This window comes from Crocuta crocuta, unplaced genomic scaffold (genome assembly GCF_008692635.1).
Source record: "Crocuta crocuta isolate KB4526 unplaced genomic scaffold, BGI_CrCroc_1.0 scaffold6, whole genome shotgun sequence".
Lineage (NCBI taxonomy): Eukaryota > Metazoa > Chordata > Mammalia > Carnivora > Hyaenidae > Crocuta > Crocuta crocuta.
Genome location: NW_027531917.1, coordinates 6,163,558 through 6,178,967, shown reverse-complemented (window position 1 = coordinate 6,178,967; position 15,410 = coordinate 6,163,558). Strand labels below are relative to the sequence as shown.

The following is a 15,410-nucleotide window of genomic DNA, read 5'->3' as shown; positions in this document are numbered from 1 at the left end:
TGCTATAAGACCTCTGAAGACCCGGGTATAAAAGTCACAGGGAAGGTGTCTCAGTCTGTTGAGTGTACAATTCTGGATTTCAGCTCAGGTCATGATCTGATCATGAACCATGATCTCATGGTTAGCGGGTTTGAGCCCCGCATTGGGCTCTGCACTGACTGCACTGAGCCTGCTTGTGATTCTCTCTTCCTCTTCCACACATGTGCACGTGCAATTTCTGTCTCTCTCTCTCTCTGAAAATCAATAAATTAACTTTAAAAATTTCTTTTAAAAATGTAAAATAAAATATGAAAATTTAAAAAATCACACAGGATAACTTCCACTGAATTTTACCGGCCAAAACAAAGTCGAAGGATCAGCATAGTATCTTTTTTCTTTAAACTTTATATCATTTTTAAAAAATGTTTTTACCTATTTCTGAGAGAGAGAGAGAGAGAGAGAGACAACATGAGCAGGGGAGGTTCAGAGAGAGGGGGAGACACGGAATCTGAAGCAGGCTCCAGGATCTGAGTTGGCTGTCAGCACAAAGCCCGACGCGGGGCTTGAGGCCACAAACCGTGACCTGAGCCAAGTCACACACTTAACCGACTGCGTCACCCAGACACCCCTGGACCAGCATAGTTTCACAGGAAGAGAACTATCCGCTACCTATTCATGGGAAGAATGGAAAGGATAGGAAGTATTGTTGGTGGTCATCATTGCAGATGGTTTACTATAATCATCTTTTTGACAGCAGAGAGTTACTCTGGTCGTGATATAGATATTTATTGTAGGGGAGATGAAGATGGTGACAAAATCATTGTGAATTGCTTTTTTCAAGTTTTTTTCTCTAAATAGTTCTGAAAATTCTTTTTTAAATGTAACTGCCAAATAATTATAACATGATCAACAATTTTATATAAAATACTTAGAACATAGGAAAAAATTGCATGTAATAGTTGAGATATACTCTTAAAATTCCCCCAGACCATGTGAATAAACAATGTACATCAAATTACTCAAAAGTATCCAGCACAATCCTTCCTGGACCACAGGAATATTTATTAGTAGATATGAATTTCACATATGATGTATTTAGTTAATTAACTTTGAATTCATTTGGTTAAGTACTATAGAATCCGGGTTGACACTCCTTTGGATATAGACTGAGTACAGTTGGATGAACCCACATCATATATGGCAAAGACCAGCTCTCACTGACAGAATGGCTGCTCCTGAGGAAATAGTTGAGATCTCATTTGTCACTTTTGATGTGATGTTTATGTGCAATGCTATAATTAAAGTGTTACTGATGAATAGTTACTGAGATTTATTGGAATTTGAGTTGGTAAAAGTTCTCAAGTTTTTTTCCCCTAATGGTCAAATGGAATTCTCAAGACATGAATAGAAAGAATATACAAGAAATAGAGCCTATCAATAATCATATACTCACTCAATACAACTAATCTATTCAGCCTATTCTATAATAGAGTAAAATAATTACAGTGTGAAGGAAATCCACATCACTAGAATAAAAGGGATTTAATCAGCCATAAGTAATTTGTAGGCAAGAAATTTCCAGATATAGCAATAGCTGCAATATGACAAGAGCCACAAATTTTGAGAGCAAGAGAAAGGAAAATTTGGGGAGAAAAGAATTGCATAAGAATAGCTTAACATAGTTCTGTCACAGAAATGTAAGCTTTGGCAATAACATTTAAAAACATGAAAGTGTACAATGGTATGGTACCTAAAGTGACATGGGAAAGCCAGCAAACAGAAACAAATACAAGCTGCTATAAAAATTAAATAAATGAAAATTATTTAACACCAGATTTGCAATATAACATAATTGATACAAACTAAATTTCCTATATAGGTTGCACTATAACCAGTGTATAACAGAACATTTCCTGAAAACAATTATATTCTGCCCCATTTCAAATAGATCTTTCAGGACAGACTTTGAATAGACTTTAATAGACTAGGTGACATTGGTGTTAGGCTTTCATTTCATCATAAACACATTTTGAAAGGTTGAAATACTTATTGTTGCTCTTTTATCATCATTATCATCTGCTAAGCACCAATGACTTTCACTGTTTCTTCCACGCCCCTTCCTAGTACTCTATCTAGGGTATTAAAGTTTTCTGAAAATTCAAGCTATATCAGTTGAACAAGTCATTTTTCTTCTTATTCTTTCATTTCAAAGACAGGATGAAATGAGGAGAATATGAAGACCTTAGAATAAAAGAGAAGTGGCTTTGACTCCTTAACCACTTAATGGTATTTAATTTCTTATTCTCATACTTTCATTTCCTGATTTATAGTTTTTGGTATTAAAAAACCCTCAATCACCTGAACCAACATTTTGAATAGTGACTTCCTGAAAATTTGGAAGTTCATAACTACTACCATAAGCAAGTGACTCAGAGTAACAGTCTGCATTTCTGGCATAGTCACAAAGTTGGAGGCATCCACAACGTTGACTATCTAGAGAAATTTCCCTCAAGTGCTGCTATTGTCATTACTCTGGTCTTGTCAGGATCACCATGGTTACTCCTGTGCAAGGACCAGCCGTGAGAGCTTCTTCTCTAAAATAGGGACTGGGAACTTAGCTTCACCTTTTGAGGTTGGTAGACTTCTCAGCTACCAGTAACATGCTGCGGAAGCCATTACTAAAGGCAGTCATTGCTGAAAATAGGATATTTGAATATAAGATTTTCTGTCCTACACGTGATGGTTGTGAGCAGTGAATAAGCTGCCATCACTGCTATCAGTGTCCTACAGAAACCTGATTACAGACCAATATAAACAAGGCTATTGAATAATAAAATTTGCTTAGACTTTTAAAGTTTAAAAAGTTTAAAGTTTTAAAGTCTCAGATTTCTGAGACTATAAATTTCGGGAAGTAGTGAATATATACCAAGACTATTTCTGCTCATATACTCCCTATATGCTTCATGGAAGCTCGATTCTTCCTGAAAGCTTAAAAATTTGTATTCTTAAAGTTTCTTTCAAATTTCTGCATCATCAACAATACCTCCACATTCTCATCATTAGAATCCCCATCATCATTTTCATCAGTAGCCGCCAAAGAAGCAGCTGTCAATTATCTTTACAATAGTGATCAGGGCAGATATGTTTATGATCTCTTCAACTCTAACAGTCTACACAGTTTGTTCAAGACTTATATAGTCTTACACTCATCAAAGAATGGGTTTCTTAGTATAAAATCAATGTTTTCTAATTAAAGAATATTTTTAGAATAAAAATGAAGTAAATAGCACTGATATGAATTAGAATTGTTTTTCATTTTTGTACATCTTTATAATCATTTAGCATTCACTTTTTTAATGTTTATTTATTCTGAGGAGGAGTGTGCAAGCACAAGTGGGGGAGGCAGAGTAGGAGATGGAGTGGGGGGGGAGAGAGAGAGAAAAAGAGAGAGAGAGAGAGAGAGATTGAGAATCTTAAGCAGGCTTCACGCTCAGTGCAGAGCTCAATGTGAAAATTCACATTTTCAATATTATTTCCTCTCTACTTGTCTTATTTATATAATGGCTTAATCTTCATAATAATGATTCAGCAAGTCAGATGTAGATGCATTAACAATGCTACTAGGCCAATAAACAAGATAAGTCCTTTTCTCCCATGTAGCAGAGTAACATAAGGATCTTTTACATGTTTGAAGACAACAAAATTCCAGTACACGTAAAAGGAACAAAACATTTCATAAGCACCCTATAAATTTTAAAAATAATTTGTGTAATAATTATTCAAAATTTTATGTTTTCTTTCGTTAATCTTGTGTGATTTCTAGAGCAAAATAATTTAATCCCAAATATGTTATCAGTGAATAATCATTTCAAATAGTATATTGTGATACTTTACGATATAATTTACTTAAAAGCATAAGAATAAAAATTTATGCTTTTTTAATGTTTATTTATTTTGAGAGAGAGAGAGCGAGAGTGAACAAGTATGCATGTGGAGGAGGGGCAGAGAGAGGGAGCAAGAAAGAATCCAAAGCAGGCTCCATGCTGTTAGCAAAGACCCCAACATGAGATTCAATCTTACACCCCTGGGATTGTGACCTGAGCTGAAATCAAGAGTCAGGCGCTTAACCAACTGAGCCACCCAAGCACCCCTATTTGTTTATGCTTTTATTTTCTTTTTACCTTTAATGGCTTTAGGAAACCAAATACATTCAAGGGCACCTGGGTGGCTCAGTCAGTTAAGCATCTAACTTCAGCTCAGGTCATGATCTCACAGTTTGTGGGTTTGAGTCCCACATTGGGCTCTGGGCTGATAGCTCAGAGCCTGAAGCCTGCTTTGGAATCTGTGTCTCCCTCTCTTTGCCCCCTCTTGCTTGTGTACTCTCTCTCTCAAAAATAAATAAAGATTTTTTTTAAAAAGGACATCAAGTACAAAGTAGATTAAAATATCCTTTCAGAAATAATTTTTATGGTAACTTGTTCCTTCTCTTAATGATATAACATGTATAAAATAGCACTATCTGTTCTGTTTCAAATTCCAAACTCTAGAGGTATCTTAGGAAAGCCATCTATAAATGCTAATATGGCAGGAAATTAAAATTTCCTCTATATAAATATTTTAGTTAATTTCTTTTATTTAAAATTTTTTTGAATGTTTATTCATTTTTGAGAGAGACAGAGTGCAAGCAGGCCAGGAGAAGAGAGAGGGAGCTAGAGAATCGCTAGCAGATGCTGCACCCAAACTGGGGCTCAAATCCACAAACTGTAGATTGTGACTTGAGCGGAAAGCAAGAGTCGGACACTTAACCAACTGAACCACCCAGATACCCCTACATTTCCAGTATTTTAAAATGTATGGTCTTGCTATAAATACACTTTTGTGTATATCATAGAATTAGTTCTTGTATGAGTATGATCTTGGAGAAAGATTCATCTTACTATATGAAACAGATTTGTATTTTCAAGTGAGGCCTTCTATTTTAGAGATAACACATGGATTTTGGAAAAACACTATAATATACTTTATAAGAGCCCCTAAATATTGGTGTTCTATAGCATACGTGGTTACATATGTAAAAACCAAAGTAGATGCACTGTATAATCAGTTAAATATGTATTCTAGCTATTATAAAAACAGAAGGAAAATGAAAATTCTTGTGATTTTCCTATAAGCATATAATTAAATTATTCATTTTGAACATGTATCAATAAGCAGTGTATTTTCTGGGGTGGAATTATGTTTTAAAAAAGAAAATCATTCACAATAGCAGGAAACAATAACAAGGCAAGCTTCTCACCAATGTACTTAATGTATAGGTTTATGGAATAATAGTAAATTTAGCTCTATTTACTAAGAAAGACTCTTGAAAATTCAGTATGACATTGAAAATTTGGAGAGAAGAAAGGAGAATGATTTTGTTGAGAAGTTTTGTGTGATTTTGTTGCTAACACCAATTTTGAAAGTACTGTAACATGGAGGTAGGTGAAACTTCTTTCAATACCAAAGGAAAACCATATCTATTGTTCAACATTAAAGTTCTCCATCCCTTCAGAGAACACAAAGATTATTTTTTTTGTTTATTTATTTATTTTTGTTTGTTTTACCATTTTGTTTCACTAAAAGGTAAAACTTTATCTCTGGTCACAACGGCAAAGACTTGAAGTTTCTAAATTTTGTTAAAATCCTAACAATTTCAAATCAATCTGTTTTCTCATGCCAAAAAACAAAAGAAAGAAAAACAATCAAAACAAAACAAAAACATTCTATCTACTATAATCAACTCTTCAAGTGTCCAAAAATCAGAGCCTTGCCAAAAAATGTTGCCGTTTTTGTGTTCCATCACATTAAGTTATAAAAATTTAAGAGTACATAATCTTTATAAAAATTTCTTTTGTTTGATATAATTCAATTTATGAACAAACAAAACTATACAATTATAACTTCAGAGCAGATTTTCAAAAGCTTATCAATTAGGAAATATCTCAAACATAGTAACATTACAGGCATAAAGATTATACAAGAGCAACTCATGCTACCTTGTTGGTCTAAAATAATATTTTCATATTTGATATAAATATGGGTCTCCAGACTAACACAAACTAGGAAAAGAAATCTAAATAAAATGTTACTGTTTAGCTCTTTAAAATCCATCTCCCTATCACATAGGATAGATAGTTATGTTTAAGACCTCTGTTTTAGAGCTTTGCCATGTATGCTTTTTCAAACCAAGATCTCTGAAAAACGGAGCTGCCTTCCCTGGTCAGCTCTATTTAGAGCCTGGATATGGCCCAAAATAGACTGCTCCAGTCTTGGGATTAGAAAAAATGTCAATTCACCTAAACCCAGAATGTTTTTTCAGTAAAATTTTTATTCGTGGTTTCTTTTTATAACAAATTTGGAGAAACAGCATGAAAGACAACATTAAAACAAATATTGCAAGAAGGACAACTCAGAAAATTACTGAAAGTAAATTGAATTAAAAAAATGGATAAAATTTTTATTAACATTAATATGAAATTTGCTATTTAAAAAGTAACCATGTTAATGCTGAATTTCTGAGGGGCACCTGGGTGGCTCAGTTGGTTGAGTATCCAACTTCAGATCAGGTCATGATCTCATGGTTCAAGAGTTACAGCCCTGCATCAGGTTCTGTGCTGACAGTTCACAGCCTGGAGCCAGCTTCGATTCTGTGCTTCCCCTCCCTCTCTCTGCCCCTCCCCCACTGATGATCTCTCTCTCTCTCTCAAAGATAAATTAGCATTAAAGTAAATAAATAAATAAATAATAAAATAAAAGGCCTGCAAAAATTAAAAAATGAAAGAATCTTCCTTTGCTCCTTATATTTTCATCGCAACCATATATACTGGTATAGAACCCCATGAGATTTGTGACTTTAATGGAATGTTAAAATTTCCAATAAAAAGACCTTACTACTATAATTATTTGACAGTAAAATATTTTCTTTCTGACCATGACCTATTCCTACTGTCAGCCTCAGCAATCCAGGAAAACCTATGGTTTTTCCAGTTTGGCAAAGAAGGTCAATGGATAGAGCCCTTCAGCATACCCAAAGGTATATGAGAATTCAACTACAATGGTTTTGGTCCACTTTCACTGTTCCCTGACCTAAGAAATGGCTCTTTCTCCCATCACATGCAAGTGTCTGCTTACTCTTAGGATAATTTTAAACATGATATAAATGGCTTGCAAGGAATGTATGGACTAACTCTGTTTTAATTAGGATTATATTTGAGTTCTAATCTCAGAATCCAAAATAACCGTGTCTTTTAAAAAGTCAGAAATGTGTTTAACTCTCATATTTATGTATATACTTGTGAGTGTATATGTAACATTCTGTAACGCCAGGCTCCTTCTGACTTGTTTCTCCATAACGCACAGCCTCTTTGCCCACCTAGTTCAAAAAAGCTCTTCCAGTTCTAGCTATTACATCAACATTCCAGACAAAAGGAAGAAGAAATAAGGAAGACAAGAGTACAACTTATCACTTTAAAGACACATTACAGAATTAACACCTCTGTTTAAATTCCACTGATGTGAACAGAACCACTACTATGCATAAAGCTAAGAGATGTAGTCTTTACATAGCTAAGTACCAAGCTGAAAATTGAGAACCCTACTATAGCTATTCTTTTTCAATTATTTCTCAGTTGAAGAAGGCTCATCTTCTGCAAGTTTCCTTGTAAAAGATGAGAAATTACAATAATTCTTATGCTCTTGCCTGTAAAAAAAAAAAAGTCTTCTGGAGACTTGTTAAATGAGGACATCTTGGATGGTTATTCAATTCTTGGCTTACATTTTAGTGCCCTTGAGTTTCCTGAAAATGCATCTCCATTTTTATCCAGCTTTATATGTTACTGTCAAAATTCTGATTCCAACTTCATTTTTTTCTCCCTTGATAATTAATACAATTTTTCACCTTGACCCATGGAATTAAATCTTTACCATTAAGTCCCAAAAGTTTTACTTACATATTTTGAAGTAGACTATCTCACGTGAACTTTCTCAGAGACAGGGGTTTTGAGGAATCTTAGATGAAAAGATCCAGGATCACTTTCTACTCCGGTGTGAAGACAACCCAGGAAAACTTATGCAGTGGACTGTGCATGAACAGGAAATAAAGTTTTAGTATTTTATTCCACTAAGATTTGGATTTACTATCATTTTTAAATTTATTTAAAGTTTATTTACTTATTTTGAGAGACAGCACCCATGAGTACACGTGAGGGAGAGGCAGAGAGAGAGGGAGAGAGAACTCCAAGCAGACACTTCACTACTGTCAACATGAAACCTGAGATGAGACTCAAACTCACGAACCGATGAGATTGTGACCTGAGCTAAGATCAAGAGTCAGATGTTTCACCAACTGAGCCATCCAGGCACCCCGGACTTACTATCATTAATGATAATGTTAACCTGCCTTGACATATCGAAATTGAGTAAATTTATTTCACAGGCTAAAAATATGAAGATATATATATGCCTTGACATATCGAAATTGAGTAAATTTATTTCACAGGCTAAAAATATGAAGTGGCGACACAACCAAAAAAATTTCACAAAGGAAAAGAAAACTGTAGTTGCATATTCCTTATGAGCATAATGCAAAAACCATTAATGAAACATTTCATATAAACTCTGACATATAGAAGGATAATATATTTCAATATGTGGCAATTTCTCTAGGACTATTAAGTTGATTTGATGTTACAATATCAAAAAATATAATCCATGGTAATAGAATAAGAAAGAAAACCTATGTCATAGTTATTAACGGATAAAGAAGCATTTGAACAAAACACCCATTTAAGTTAAAAGTTTTCAGTATATTAGAAAGAAAATTTTCAACCTAATAAAAAGGTATATACAAAAACCTAGAGTCAACAACGTACTTGACTGTGAAAGAATAAATAGATGCTTTTTTCCTAAGATTTGAACCAAAGAAGGGTTGTGACCTTTCATGAAGTCTATTAAACACTGTTTGCAGGCCCCAATCAGCGTAATTAAATCAGAAAAAAAAAGAAATAAAATATGTACAAAATTAAAAATTAAAAAAAAAGTAATGCTGTCTCCATTCACAGATGATATCCTGTGTCCATGGAAAATCCTAAGTGTTACAGATTTCTAGAATGCTGGATGGAGTAAGGAGTATGATAGACTGTGTCCCCAGAGAGGCATTCATTCAACTGTGAAAATCATAAATACGAAATTTTTAAAATGAAATATAGCAAATGAAGAAATATTTTCTCTAGAAAATCAACTAAATCTCAGAAGAATGAAAATAGGTGGTACTTGAGCTACAACACACTCCTATTTGCTCTCCTCTGCCTTTAACACACATATCTTTGCAAGCTTACTGTGATATAAGTTTTACTCCAGGTGGGTAAAGCTAAGAAAATCGCTTTCCCACACTCTCAGTAAAGAGCTATGGTTTCACCTTCGAGAATGAGCCCACTAGCATCTCTCATACCCCTCCCGTATCTATATTTTAGAATCTCTATTACAGCCATCTGCAGCCAAAAGGGCTGGGGTTCCCACCAGCTTCTATTCAAAAGACAGAAGCTCTACCTCATGCACGACAGGATGAGAGCACTGGGGTCCAATCACCTGTACTTCAACTCCCTGTGGGACAGAGATTCCTTGCCAAAAGGGGCAAGCCAAGACCAAGTGGCTAAATCTCACACCCAACGCATAGACTTTGGTTATCAACAGGGAGACTTAAAACACAAAGATAATGCCAGCGGGGAAAGGCAGAATTTAAGAACAGACAGTTCCACAACTCTAAGAGTTCTAAAGTAATTTAGAGCTTGGAGAATTCATGCCCTAAGGGCATCCTTGAAAACACAACAAATCATAGAGGTGAGAAATTAAAAGGAGGTTGGTAGTTCCAAGTTATTTTCACAATAAGAAAAATGGTAGACTAGCTAAAAGTTTAACAAGGAAAACCAGGGGAGGCAGCCAAGAGTATTTTTGGGGTCAAAGAAAGCCTGAAATTGGCAATAATGTCTCCAAAAAAGGATCTAACTTTAATTAGATCAGACTGTAGAGTGTGATATTGTGATTTATCATAAGAAATATATATTTGGTCTTTGTACTCTTTTCTGACACAGACCTTCTAAAATCTTTAAAATTTCTTAAGTGATGAGAATGAAAATGTATTTTTGTTATGTTAATGAGGTTACTTTTGGAAAGCTCATAAGGATGGGGGCTTCTTACTAGTGCAACCAACTATGCTATTAGAGGGATGGAATTTCACTCCCACACTGGGACCTATAGGAAGGGGAAAGGGGCTGGAGATTCAATTCAATTACCAATGGTCAATGATTTAATTAATTGTGGCTTTGTAATAAAGTTTCTGTAAATACCCAAAGAGGACAGTTCCAGGTTGGTGAACACATGAAGATTCAAGGAAAGTGGGGTACCCAGAGAGAGCACAGAAGCTCAAGCCCTTTTCTCATATTGTCCTATGGATTTTTTGCATCTGGATAATTCTGAGTTACACATTTTGTAATAAATGTGTGCTCTAGCAAGTAAAATGTTTCTCTTGAGTTCTGTGAACCACTCTAACAAATTAATTGTAAACTCTGATCTATAACAAATAGATCAGAAGTACAGGTGACAATGTGGACTTATGACTGGACTGTAAAGTGGGGGTAAAAGGGAGGAGGGCAGGCCCTCTGTAATATGGGTGAGAGAGTCTGCATTGTGTGAATGAAGGTCATGGTCCTTGGATTCCACAAGACTTATGAGACTTATGTAGTCCTCTGCCCTCAAATAAAGACAGTCAGAAGGAAAGTAGCAAACACATAGCAGTTTATTGAAGCAAAAGTATACTCTCAAGGTGGAAGACCAAACAGGTTCTGTGAGGTGGAATTGGCCCCTGGGTTGTTTTAAGTTTGGGTATTAGTAGGTCTCTCTGGGCTGGAAGGAGCTGTGATGAACAGTGGGGTGGTCTTTAATGAAGGCTGCTTCCAAACTTTGGGACATTCCTCCCACAAGTTTGGAAGGGGTACTTTTGACCCCACATGTTTGTACTGGACAATCCTGGATGTCTTTCTCCATCAGATGAGGCTTTATCTACAATGAAAATGCATTACAATGAGTCTAGGGGTTACCCTGGGACAGAGGGGAAGAGGAGAGCAGCTGTCCTACACCTGAGCCTCTTTGGTCTGTCAGGCCCAAAGTCTTGGAAGCCACAAGGTCAGGATGTTGTACTCCTAGGCTTACAATGTCTACCTTATTTATCACCATTCTCACTTCCAGCTCATGTCCCTATCATTCTCTTTTAAGGACTTGGGACTCTGCCTAGGGTTTTCTTTCTATTGCTCATGTCTAGTTCTTACCTAATCATATGACTGAGTCTTTAACCTGTGGAATCTGACGCTATCTCCTGAGAGATGGTGTCAGAACTGAGTTGAATTATAGGACACACTGCTTGTGTCAAAGCATTTCTTGGTATATGTATGGGAAACTCACACATAAGACATTGGAACTGGGTGATCAGAACCTTTAGGATCAATTAATGTCCAGGCCATTGTTGAAAACATAGATCAATCAGATATCTATTAGTGGAGGCTAACAGTTAGGTGTGATATCAGTAGAAGGAGATCAGCCAGAAACTTAATGGGGATAAAAAAGAAAGTAACAGTCAAAGAGAACTTGGCCAAAACCATACTGATCTGAAATTCAAGAAAACTGTGCATGTCTAATGCTATGCATTCTAAGTGACATCATCTTGGATGTGAGGGCGATCTGACTGCAACATCTGTTACTGCATTGATCACCAGGGTTGTCCTATGGATCTTTTGCATCTGGATACTACTGAGTTACACATTTTGTCATAAATCAGTGATCTAGCAAGTAAAATATTTCTCTTGAGTTCTGTGAACCACTCTAACAAGTTAATTGTAACCTCTGATCTATAACAGATAGATCAGAAGTACAGGTGACAATGTAAGCAAGGTGGGTGTCACCTTCCTCCCCTACCAATCCATGTGCATCCCTCCTAAAGCTGTGCACTCGGTGGAAGAGGATGACCTTCCCCGACAGAGGAGGACTGTTCTTCCGTCAAGGGTATAGGAGTAGCTGCGCTCCCCTGCTAGAACCTCCAAACAAGCTCTTAAGAAATGACATCAGAGGTTAAACTTTACAGTGGAAATGACTTTATTGAAGTAGTTCAGCCAAATCATTTAAAAAAATAAACAAGCTAACAATAACAATAACAATAACAAGCCCCAAGTTGGGAGAAGGTAGTGGCTGTCGGTATATATTGCTATAATATATCATCTAACATATCCAGTTTAAAAACTCATAAAACATACAAGAAAAAAGAAAGTATGTCTCATTTATAGAAAAACAAGCAGACAATAATAACTGCTTTTAGAGAAACACAAATATTGGTCCAGCAAACAAAGATCTCAAAGCTTCTACTACTATGTTCAGAGATGTATAGGGAACCATGTTTAAAAAATTATGGACAAATGCGATGAAAATGCCTCCTTAAATAGAGAATATCAGTAAAATTATAAGAAATAGATAGAGAGAAAGAACCGAAAGGAAATTCTGGCATTGCAAAGCATAATCATCAAAATCTACAATGTAAGAATAATTACAGAAAACTAAAGCAAAAGTAGAAATAACATTGAGGCCTACTTTAAGAAAACTTTGGTCTGACGCCTTTGAGCACAATAATATGATGTATATTTGGAATAGAATGAAAGTATTTGAGGTACATGGGGCAGATGCATTGCTATGTGTACAGGATAAGGTAGGTTTTTTGTTTGTTTTTCATGCACAAACACACATGCATTTATGTTTTTGTTGTATGTTTATGAAAAATAGATAAACAAAAATGTGCAAAGTACAAAAAATTAATTAGAATGAATTTTCAGATGACACTTGAATTGTATAGGTCTAAATTTATTAAATAAGCTGAATTGACATTAATGACCTTTCAAAAAAGTAAGCACCAGGCCCAGATGTTTTCACGGACAAATTCTGTCAAATATTTAAGAAAGTAATGATACAAACAATTTACAGCCTATTCCAGAAAATGGAAGGAGGGAGAAAGTTTCCAGCTCATTTATGAGGGTAACATTACTCTAATACCAAACCAGATAAAGACATTGCAAGAAAAGAAAACTGAAGCCCAATATCTCTCAAGAATACAGATGGGAAAACTTCACTATTAAATATTAGCAAATCATACCTAAAAATGTTATAGATAGGCAGATAGATAGAGAGATAGATAGATAGGTAGATAGACAGATCACAAAAAGTAAAATTTATTCCATATATGCTAGGTTGGTTCAACATTCAAAAGTCAATTAATGTGATGTCCCACATCAGTAGACTAAAGAATAAAATCATATAAGCACCTCAATTGTTACAGGGAAAATCACTTAAGAATATAATGTCCATTCATGATAAAACTCAGAAAACTAGGAATAGAGGGAAACTTCAGCAACTTGATAAAGAATATCTAAAACAGACATTTTCCCCTTAAGATCTTGAATAAACAAAGATTTCCCTCCTGGTCACTCTTATTCACGACCATACTGGAATCCTAACTACCACAATAAGGCAAGAAAATGAGGGGCGCCTGGGTGGCTTGGTCGGTTAAGCGTCCGACTTTCGCTTAGGTCATGATCTTGCGGTTCGTGGGTTCGAGCCCCGCGTCGGGCTCTGTGCTGACTGCCAGCTCAGAGCCTGGAGCCTGTTTCAGTCTGTGACTCCCTCTCTCTCTGACCCTCCCCTGCTCACGCTGTCTCTCTCTCTCCTAGAAATAAAATTAAAAAAAAAAAAAGAAAATGATATAGACGTATACAAATTTGGAAGGAGTTAACAACTGTTTTTGTTCTTAGATGACATGATTGCCCATGTAGAAAACCCAAAAGAATTAAGACAAAATTCCTGGAACTAGTGATTATAGCAAGGCTGCAGCATTCAATAGTAATATGTAAATGTCAGTTATATTCCTATATCTTGGCAATGAAAATTGGATTTTGAATTTTTTTTTAGAAAATCACAATTTATATGAGGTCAAAAGAATGGAATTCTTAGACAGAAATTGAATAAAATATGCACAGGATCTATATGCAGAGAATATAAAACCCTGATGAAAGAATTCAAAGATCTGAATAAATGGAGAGAAATGACATGATCATGGATTAGAACATAATACTGTTAATATTGTCATTCTTGGCTACTCAATCAATAGGCTTAATGCAATCCCAATCAAAATCCAAGCACAGTAGTTTGTAGATATTGCAATACTGATTCTAAAGCTTGTTTTGAAGGGGAAAAGACCCATTATGTCCAACATAATACTAAAATATAACAATGTTGGAGGCTTAACACCATATATAGCTTCAAGATCTATTAAACGCTATAATAATCAACACAGCATGATATTAGTGAAAGATTAAGCACATAGATCAATGGAACAGAGTAGAAACCACAGAAGTAGACCCACACAAATAGGGTACACTTATCTTTGATAAATGAAGAAGGAAATGTAAAGAAGAAAGGATAGTCTTTTCAACAAACAGTGTTGGAACATAAAAGAAAGAAAGAGAGAGAAGGAAGGAAGGAAGGAAGGAAGGAAGGAAGGAAGGAAGGAAGGAAGGAAGGAAGGGGGAAAAAAGAAACTAAACATAGACTTTACACCTTTCACAAAAATTAACTCAAAATGTGTCAAAGACCTAAATGTAATACTCAAAATATATTCATCTAGAGGATCATATAAAAGGAAAGTAAATGATTTAGGTTTTGGTGATGAGTTTTTAGATGCAACATCAAAACGACAATATATTTTTATTAATTTATAAATTGGACTTTACTGAAAGTAAAAATTTTTGTTCTGAAGAGACACTGAACAAAAAGACAAGGCAAAAACTGGTAGAAAATATCTGTAAAATACATCTTCCATAGAGGACTTACATCCAAGCTATGAAAAGGACTCTTAAAATTCAACAGTAAGAAAAGAAACAATCCGATTTTTTAAATGGGCAAAATATCTGAATAGATGTCTTAAAAAAGAATATATGGCAAACATGACAAGTATTTGAAAACACATTTAACCTTATGTGTCAGTAGGGAACAGAAAATTAAAATAATGTGACACCACTCTATACTTTTAAGAATGGCTAACATCCGGGGCGCCTGGGTGGCTTAGTCGGTTAAGCGTCCGACTTTCGCTTAGGTCATGATCTCACGGTTCGTGGGTTCGAGCCCCGCGTCGGGCTCTGTGCTGACTGCCAGCTCAGAACCTGGAGCCTGTTTCAGAGTCTGTCACTCCCTCTCTCTGACCCTTCCCTGCTCACGCTGTCTCTCTCTCTCCCTCTCTCCTAGAAATAAATAAAACATTAAAAAAAAAAAAAATAAGAATGACTAACATCCAACCAAAAAATTGA

The 15,410-nt window shown here is 35.4% G+C and overlaps 1 long non-coding RNA gene across 1 annotated transcript in view; it reads right to left on the bottom strand.

Moving 5' to 3' along the window:
- The window catches only part of LOC144240586 (uncharacterized), an 82,567-nt gene that overhangs the window by 44,417 nt on the left and 22,740 nt on the right, over positions 1-15,410 (bottom strand). The window contains exon 2 of the long non-coding RNA XR_013337766.1: positions 7,968-8,096. This is a non-coding gene — a long non-coding RNA (uncharacterized LOC144240586). The remainder of the gene's footprint in view (positions 1-7,967; positions 8,097-15,410) is intronic.